This window comes from Lampris incognitus, chromosome 18 (assembly GCF_029633865.1).
Source record: "Lampris incognitus isolate fLamInc1 chromosome 18, fLamInc1.hap2, whole genome shotgun sequence".
NCBI lineage: Eukaryota > Metazoa > Chordata > Actinopteri > Lampriformes > Lampridae > Lampris > Lampris incognitus.
In genome coordinates, this window is record NC_079228.1 from 39,415,917 (window position 1) to 39,423,280 (window position 7,364).

The following is a 7,364-nucleotide window of genomic DNA, read 5'->3' on the forward strand; positions in this document are numbered from 1 at the left end:
ATCCAAACCCCAAAATTGAGACCGAATACCTCCCCAACGAACGAATATCCGGGTATTCGCGGCCAGCCTTAATTGACCTTTCGCAAAGTCCCGCCCCAGAACGGTGCTGGTCCAATCCTACCTTAGCAACGGTCCGTCAAGCTTTCAAACACACAGCAACATGCTGAAGCGGTGTGCTTATGGGGTCTGCAGACCGGATACTAGATCTCTGAAAAGTTTGGAGGGGGTGTAATTCTCTTTCCCTTCCCGAAACCCAGAACGCAAGAAGCGCAATAGATTTGGCAGTATAGCAGACCCCATGGCCCGCTTAATCCATCCAGAATCAACACCAATACCTGTCTGCTCCAAGCTAAGCTAGCTACTAGCTAGTATTGATAGCTAATACAGCTAACGTATTGTAACCGGTTATTTTCTTGCCCGGTGCGGGATTCGATATAGAGTGTACTGCACCACAAGGCGACATCACTAACCGCTCGGCTAAAGGGTCAGACCCGTTAGCTGGGGGCTAACGTGTCTTATTAGTAGTTTACAGTATTATTACTGTTACTTTTACCCACACAACGCGCTGATTTCTTCCTTCGGGTTTTGGTGTTTTCCGGCTACTTCCTGGACAGTTCTGAAATGCTTGACAGGCATAGCAACAGTAACTAAGGGGGGCGGGACTTTGCGAAAGGTCAATGAAGTAACCAAGAAGAAGCCTTCACATTTCTAGATGAGCAGAGCAGCTAGCCTCTAATGAGGAACGTGACATACAGGTTAGATGATTGAATACGGGGCACTTTACGGTTGAGGACAGGGCTAAAATACAGCTGCACTGCCGGGCGAGGTTTGAACGTTACGAGGGGTGAAGGAGTCTAGCTGAGCTCCGTTTAACCTCTGTTAATGGTTATAGTGCAGATTAGTGTAACGACCGCGGATAACTAGCCTCGCTAGCTAGCCCTTGGCTAACGGGTCGGGCCCTTTAGTCGACTGGTCGAGAGACCCGGGTTCGCGTCCATGCTGCGGCGCCCCCCCCCCCGGTTCCCCTACAATATTAAACAGGGATCGGTGTGTATTTAAAACTAATCAGGGTAAATTAAAGGCAGTGAGGAGGACACTGCGTGTTCTGTTCGTGTGTTACTTGTCCTGTCTCCGTCTTCTGACCACCTTCGCCGGAAGTTACAGGGGAACCGAATTATTTGGGATCCAGGGCGGAAGTTCGCTGGCGCTGTCCGTCACTGCCTGGTGCTAGCTAGCTAGCTAAACTCCGGAGCACAACCCAACACGGTCCAATAGTTCACTTCGTCTGAAAATGGCGAGGACACCGTCTTCTCTCTTTGGAAACACATTTAATCCTTCTTCACAGCTGCACAAAACGTTGACATAGGTCCAATATATCACAGTTCTTACTGATAATATTTCCTGTCACTTGCGCGGAGCTCCCAATACCGTTCACGCCACACAACAACAACAACAACTTCCTCATTCCCCCCTCCCTACCAACCAATCAGAGTCCGACCACAGATCTCGCTCTTAAAGCGGTACACCCTTATTTACCAACGCGTGTTTGCAACAGCCGCCGTCACCAACGTCAGCAGTTGGTCACCGATTAAACCGAAACACGGGGCCAGCGGGAGCCTTTCCTTGTCTAAAACCATTTAAATCCTGTTTGTTTAACACCGCCATGCTACTGTAAACTACTAATAAGACACGTTAGCCCCTAGCTAACGGGTCTGACCCTTTAGCCGAGCGGTTAGTGACGTCGCCTTGTGGTGCAGTACACCCGTGTCGAATCCCGCACCGGGCAAGAAAACAACTGGTTACACTGGTGGCAGCGGTGGGACCCGGAAGTGTGCAGATCCTCAGAAGTCTCTTCGGAGCGCGGGAAGAAGCGCTTCCGGGAGAGAGTGACGACTGTAAACTACTAATAAGACACGTTAGCCCCCAGCTAGCTAACGGGTCTGACCCTTTAGCCGAGCGGTTAGTGACGTCGCCTTGTGGTGCAGTACACCTCGTATCGAATCCCGCACCGGGCAACAAAGTAACCGGTTAAGCTAGCATGCATACAAACGGTGGGCCGGTCTCCTATGACAGAGTACCACATGGTGAATTAGCTCCTAGGTGTAAAGGTACGACCCGTAGTGTCGCGTGACAACGGAAGCGTTCTGCTGACAGGAAACGTGACGCATCGGGCGTCCGGGTGGCGCGTGGTGGTCTACTCCGTCGCCTGCCAACACGGGGATTCGAACCGGCAATCCCCGTGATCCTCCCACGCGCTACGTCCCCCTGGTGAAACTCCTCACCGTCAGGTGAAAAGAAGTGGCTGGCGACTCGAGGAGGCATGTGGTAGTCTGCAGCACCCCCCCCCCGGATCAGCAGAGGGGGTGGAGCAGAGACCGGGCCGGCTAGGAGGAGTGGGGTCACTGGCCGGATACAATGGGGGGGGGGGGTGTAGGACAGCCGCTGTGCGCGTCAGTTGTTCTTTCACTTTTCAGTTTGGTTCCCATAGAAAGCCATACGTCTCGTGACATGTCTGCGTTTATTCTCCAACATTAATACTCGGTAACACTTTAGTATGGGGAACATATGCACCATTAATTAGGTGCTTATTAGCATGCAAATTAGCAACATATTGGCTCTTAATTGGTCATTATTAGGTACTCATTAATGCCTTATTCTGCATGGCCTTATTATACAACCAGTAAGCCATTAACTATGAGTTTTCCCTCTATAACCTCAGAAGTATTGCTTATTAGTAGTACCATCTCAATATGCTTTGCTTAGTATGGCCTTTATAAGGTGGTAGTACCACAAGAAGAGTTATTCTCCCTTACTAACACTTAATGAATATGCTCTGTTCTTACATAACACACAAAACTACAAGTGTTCATAGTGTTAAATTACTCTACATTAAGTTTTTGTTACTTAGAATATGTTCCCCATACTAAAGTGACATCTTGATTATTACTAATTCACTAGTAATTAAGTTTTTTTATGTTCCCTATACTGAAGTGTTACCTAATACTTGTATGAAATCAGGAAGGGGTGTCTTCATTTTTCAAGTTTGTCCAATCAGGGAGAAAGTTTTTATTCAGTCAAACCCAAACAAAACAAACAAATAATGAGAAGGAAAAAAAGAACATTAAGGTTGGAAGCAGAATCTATACATTGTTGGAAAAGTCAAACGTGGCAGACACCATTATCAAATTATCGTCGACACTTGTTTCAAATATGAAAATGCCATTTAACATACATTTGTGCAAAATTATAGAACATTATCTTAACTTATTCTGTCTGCCTGTTTTAGGTCTGACATTAAAAAAGAAAAGCTTTAGATCGTAGCCTAACGTTTCGTTTCTGAATGTAATGGATTCAAGTAGAAAGCAATGCTGATGTGGATCTGAGAGGAGTCGCACCTGTGTAGTAATATGTACACAGAATTTACATGTTCAGTTCCCTGGCGGCCATTTTTGAAAACGCTGCTCGGGTAAACTCCGTCTGGTTCTGTGGTACATGCTCAGTCTAAAGAGACTTCCACAAAGTCTTCAAAAGCTCTCCGACATCCAAACCGACCCCCTCCTTTTGTCCTCATTCTCAGTCTTCAAAATGTTGAACATTCATTCCTTAAACTCTGCATTCAAAAATACAAACAGCTTAGAAAAGTGAAACGCTAAAACACCGAGAACACGCGTGGGTATTCACATGGAGGACGTTGGTAATCAAGGTTTCGTGGTAGCTCTTGTATTCGCCAGAGACGTCGGAGAAAGGAAACATCTATACAGGTGAAGTATAAATCTCTATGCATATACAGTTTACATGAGTCCGGATGGTTCTATACAGATCATGGTACATCGGCAAACGTCTGGAGCAATATAGATGGGCGTTTTTTTTTCAAAATATCGAAAACAAACATTAAATAAATACATGTTTCTATAGGTTAAATCTACGTCCACTGAGTGGAAAACACTGGGAACACTTCATTTCATTTGCCAAAATGTTCTGGTGAATTGAGGTGAAAATAAACTTGGTCAAAAACAAAAAAAGCATTATAAACAAGTAAGTCAAACTCGATCAACACTGAGGTCCTTTCCAAAATATGATACGCATCTCCACCACGTATTACCTCGAGGTTCAAAATCGACGTAAACCGTAGAGGAACCAGTCTGTGTCAGTGGTTAAGTTTGTTAACCGAAGATTTAAGTCAAGTGTACGTTACGAGGAATCGGAACTTAATTTGTGCTATTAACCATTTAATGAGCATTACGACACATCTCCGCAAAACGGTCGGTATCTATTTTTTCTTATTTAACCAATGCATTTTTAATCATTACCCATCATTACTGATAAACTAATAAACCCAGCCACTGAGGCTGCACAAGCCAGGGCATTCTTAGTGCCGGTCCCAAGCCCGAATAAATGGGGAGGGTTGCGTCAGGAAGGGCATCTAGCGTACAGCCTTTGCCAAATCAAGTATGTGGATCATAAATAAATTTTTCCGTACCAGATCAGTCAAGGCCCGAGTTATCAATGACCGCCGCTGGGACTGGCGACCACCAGGGTGCCAGTGGAAACTATGCTACTGTTGGGCGAAGGGGAAGGCATGTGCAGAGGCAGTGGGAGAGGAGGAAGGTTGAGAGTGTGGAGATGAGAGACAGAACTTTGAATGTTGGCACTATGACTGGTAAAGGGAGACAGCTGGCTGATATGATGGAGAGAAGAAAGGTAAGTGTACTGTGTGTGCAAGAGACCAGGTGGAAGGGGAGTAAGGCCAGGAGTATCGGAGGTGGGTTCAAACTCTTTTACCATGGTGCGAATGGGAGGAGAAATGGGGTAGGGGTCATTCTGAAGGAAGAGTATGTCAAGAGTGTGCTGGAGGTGAAGAGAGTGTCAGACAGAGTGATGAGTATGAAGCTGGAAATCGAAGGTGTGATGATGAATGTTATCAACACATATGCCCCACAAGTTGAGTCTGAGATGGAAGAGAAAGAAGTATTCTGGAGGGAGTTGGACGACGTGGTGGAGAGGGTACCCAAGGAGGAGAGAGGGGTGATTGGAACAGATTTCAATGGACATGTTGGTGAAGGGAACAGAGGTGATGAGGAGGTGATGGGAAGGTATGGAGTCAAGGAGAGAAATATGGAAGGACAGATGGTGGTGGATTTTGCAAAAAGGATGGAAATGGCTGTGGTGAATACATATTTTAAGAAGAGGGAGGAACACAGGGTGACGTACAAGAGTGGAGGAAAGTGCACACAGGTGGACTATATCTTATGTCGGAGGCGTTATCGGAATGGAGACTGCAAGGTGGTGACAGGGGACAACTTAGCAAGGCAGCATTGGATGATGGTCTGTAGGATGACTTTGGAGACCAAGAAGAGGAAGCGAGTGAAGCAGAGGCAAGAATCAATTGGTGGAAGTTGAAGAAGGAAGACTGTTGTGTGGAGTTCAGGCAGGAGGTAAGACAGGCACTGGGTGGTAGTGAAGAGTTGCCGGATGGCTGGAAAACCACTGCAGAAATAGTGAAGGGGACAGCTAGGAAGGTACTTGGTGTGTCATCAGGACAGAGGAAGGAAGACAAGGAGACTTGGTGGTGGAATGAGGAAGTACAGCAAAGTATACAAAGGAAGAGGAAGACTTTGGCAAAAAAAAAAGAAGTGGGATAATCAGAGTGATGAAGAAAGTAGACAGGAGTACAAGGAGATGCAGTGTAAAGTGAAGAAAGAGGTGTTGAAGGCAAAGGAAAAGACGTATGGTGAGTTGAATGAGAGGTTGGACTTGAAAGAATGAGAAAAGGACTTGTACTGATTGGCTAGACAGAGGGACCGAGCTGGGAAGGATGTGCAGCAGGTTAGGGTGATGAAGAATAGAAATAGAAATGTGCTGACAAGCGAGGAGAGTGTGTTGAGAAGGTGGAAGGAGTACTTTGAAGGGCTGATGAATGAAGAAAATGAGAGAGAGAAGGTTGGATGATGTGGGGCTAGTGAATCAGGACATGTGGTGGATTACCAACGAGGAAGTGAGGGCAGCCATGAAGAGGATGAGGAGTGGAAAGGCAGTTGGTCCAGATGACAAATCTGTGGAGGCATGGAGGTGTTTAGGAGAGATGGCAGTGGAGTTTTTAACTAGATTGTTAAACACAATCCTGGAAAGTGAGAGGATGCCTGAGGAGTGGAGATGAAGCATACTGCCAGGGAAGAGGAGAAGAGGAAGGCCAAATAGGAGGTTTATGGATGTGGTGAGGGAGGACATGCAGGTGGCTGGAATGACAGAGGAAGATGCAGAAGACGGCAAGAGACGGAAACAGATGATCTGCTAGGGCAACTCCTAACGGGAGCAGCCAACAGTGGTAGTAGTAGTAGTAGTAGTAGTAGATGTGTAAACATCCTAAAGCTGATTCACATCAAGTCCAAATGTTTTGTTCGCATATCGAAATACAAATATAACTTCATGATGTGTCCGTTAAGTTTACATACTGACCACAAAAATGTTGTCTGTCATGAATATTATCACAACAGTTTCAGAGTTTGTTTTTTACTTGTATCCGTCAGTAAGCTCTTAGAGATTTTTGTAGAGTTGTTGAACCACGATGACAGATTAAGGAGTCACAAATGAAGAACTCGGACTTGGTTTCCAAAGGCCTTTAGCCAGGATTAGTCTGGCCTATGTGAAAGCGTGCATGTGAATGGTCACCAGACGCAATGAACCGGATGAGTGTGTACAATACACACCTACTGCAGTATAGGTGTATTGTGTACAATACACACTGACCTGATACTGCAGATTTCTGAATGAATCCGTATGTTATCATCCATTATTTTCAAACACAAACATTCTAACTGGCATGTTTTCCCACATGGATCAGGTGGCCCTGTGATGGACTGGCAGCCTGTCCAGGGTGTCTCCCCACCTGCCGCCCAGTGACTGCTGGGATAGGCGCCAGCACCCCCGCAACCCTGAAAGCAGGAGACGCAGTTCAGATAATGGATGGATGGATGGCTGATCAGGTGTATTGGTTCGAGTGTAATCGTACTGACTGTGTTAGTGTTGTGTTATCTGCGTTGTTGTTGTCCTACTAAAGGCCTCTGCACACCAAGTGCAAATTCTTCATCTGAAAATGTTGCACCTTGAAAAATAAATGCAGCCTCGGGTTTCGTCTGTTACGTTTACACACCAACTCTGGACATGCTGTCCGTCATACATGTTTTGGAGGAGTTTCAATGTTCTGCACATTTTTGCGTTCATCAGTCAGTTGTCTTTCTAGATCTGTTGGACTGTGACGACGGACTCAAAATAAATAAATAAATAAATAAATAAATAAATAAATGCATGTGAATAATTTGGACTTGGTGTGCAAGTGTAAAAGTCTGTACAAAGGTAAATAAAAA